Source organism: Ahaetulla prasina, chromosome 8 (genome assembly GCF_028640845.1).
Source record: "Ahaetulla prasina isolate Xishuangbanna chromosome 8, ASM2864084v1, whole genome shotgun sequence".
NCBI lineage: Eukaryota > Metazoa > Chordata > Lepidosauria > Squamata > Colubridae > Ahaetulla > Ahaetulla prasina.
In genome coordinates, this window is record NC_080546.1 from 27,106,861 (window position 1) to 27,109,614 (window position 2,754).

Here is a 2,754-nt window from a genome sequence, read left to right on the forward strand (position 1 = left end):
TTAGAAAATGCTCACAATTTCATAAATTTTAAATTTTCATGACTATTTGGTTATGAAATAGTCGTTTTTGTTCCTAAAGTCTCTGGGTCATTGCAAATGTTCAAAAAACCCCACCAGGTCCAGTTTGATAAAGTTGCTGACCACTTCAAGGGACCTGAAAAGCAAAATTGCAGATCTCTTTGAGAATCTCATTTATGTCATGAAATTAGTTAATTTCTGATCAGAGACTTAATTAATTTCCAGAAATCCTTTGTTTGACTTGGGCTGTCCAAATCCGACAACACTTAGGGATTTTTGACTGGAAGAGTTGTCCTGGAATGAGGGAACCCAGATCTCCTTGTTTGCTATCTTAGTATCACTTTCTTCTCTGTATATTTCTCTGATTCAGCTTAGTTATGCATCTTCATAAGACAAGACACTGGACCATTTCTTTGAAGATCTTTCCTCTGTTTAATGTTTGATTCTATAAATAACTACCCTGTGTAGAATACTAATTCCTAACAAACAGGAAGCAGCAGGTGAAGCTAAGCAGAATCACATCAGATACCTATATAATTAGCACAGGGGGCCCCAAGGCTGTGTGCTCTCCCCACTTCTCTTCTCTCTGTATACCAATGACTACATCTCTAACGATCCATCTGTTAAACTACTGAAGTTCGCAGATGACACAACAGTGATCGGTCTCATTCCAGACAATGATCAATCTGTATACAGATGGGAGATTGAACAACTAGCCTCATGGTGTGACCGGAACAATCTGAAACTGAACACACTCAAAACTATAGAAATGGGGGTAGACTTTAGGAGAAACCCTTTCATACTTCCACCTCTCACAATACTAGACAACACAGTATCAACAGTAGAGACCTTCAAATTTCTAGGCTTACCATATTGCGAGATCTAAAATGGACAGCTAACATCAAAAATGTCATCAAAAAAGCACAACAATTTTCTTTCTGTGCCAATTCAGAAAGCTCAAACTGCCCAAGGAGCTGCTGATCCAGTTCTACAGAGGAATTAGTGAGTCTGTCATTTGCATCTCTATAACTGTCTGGTTTGGTTCTGCAACCCAACAAGACAGACACAGACTTCAGAGAATAATTAGAACTGCAGAAAAAACAATTGCTACCAACCTGCCTTCCATTGAGGACCTGTATACTGCACAAGTCAAAAAGGGGGCTGCTAAAATATTTACAGACCCCTCACATCCTGGACATAAACTGTTTCAACTCCTATCCTCAAAACGAGGCTATAAAGCACTGACCAGAACAACTAGACACAAGAACAGGTTTTTCCCAAACGCCATCACTCTGTTAAACAAATAATTCCCTCAACACTGTCAAACTATTTACTAAATCTGCACTATTAATCTTCTCATCGTTCCCATCACCCATCTCCTCCCACTTATGACTGTATGACTGTAATTTTGTTGCTTGTATCCTTACGATTTATATTGATATTGTTTCCTGATTGCTTATTTGTACCCTATGAATTACCTTAGAATTCTTGATGAACATGTCTTTTTTTTATGTACACTGAGAGCCTAGGCACCAAGACAAATTCCTTGTGTGTCCAATCATACTTGGCCAATAAAAAATTCTATTCTATTCTATTCTATTCTATTCTATTCTATTCTATTCTATTCTAGAATACTTATTGTCAGATTTAATTGTTTAGTCAATGTTAAACATATTCTCTCAGTTTAGGACTACCTACTCATAACTGGGAAGAACAGTTTCTTGGTGGCATGGCTTTTCTTACAGTAAAAAACATGATATAATCTCATGCAGGACTCAGTTGAACTGGTAATCTATATAAGGATGTAGTTTTGAACTTTAGGCTATGTAAACAAAACTGCACACAGAATTACAAAACATTTAGTTGTCTGTGTTTGCATTTCTACTGAAGCTATAAAAAAACCTCTATCATACTAATAATAGTTCACAAGAAGCCCTTATTCAAGTGATTAAGATCTAAGATGCTGCTTAACTCTCATACAAATCATAAGGATTCTGAACTGTTTCACTTGCAACAACAAGTCTATTGTGTTTTATTCATAAACCATGGTGGTTGTTGTTGTTGTTAGTTGCAAAGTCATGTCCGACTCATCGCAACCCCATGGACAACGTTTCTCCAGGCCTTCCTATCCTCTACCATCCTCTGGAGACCATTTAAGCTCAAACCTACTGCTTCAGTGACTCCATCCAGCCACCTCATTCTCTATTGTCCCGTTCTTCTTTTGCCCTCAATCTTTCCCAGCATTAGACTCTTCTCCAGTGCGTCCTTCCTTCTCATTGGGTGGCCAAAGTATTTGAGTTTCATCTTCAGGATCTGGCCTTCCAAAGAGTAGTCAAGGGTTGATCTCCTCTAGGACTGATTTGTTTGTTCGCCTTGCAGTACAAGGGACTCGCAGGAGTCTTCTCCAGCACCAGAGTTCAAAGGCCTCAATTCTTTGGCGCTCAGCCTTTCTTATGGTCCAACTTTCACAGCCATACATTGCAACTGGGAAAACCATAGCCTTGACTATATGCACTTTTGTTGGCAGGGTGATGTCTCTGCTCTTTAGTACACTGTCTAGATTTGCCATAGCTTTCCTCCCCAGAAGCAGAAGTTTCTTAACCATGGTTAAAAAAGCTTTATTTATATTAGTAACCTGCTATTTATATTCCAGGTCTAAAACAGTGGTCCACAAACTGTGTCCATATCACTTACCGAGTTGTATCCATTAATAATAGAGTACACTTCAGAGGAAAA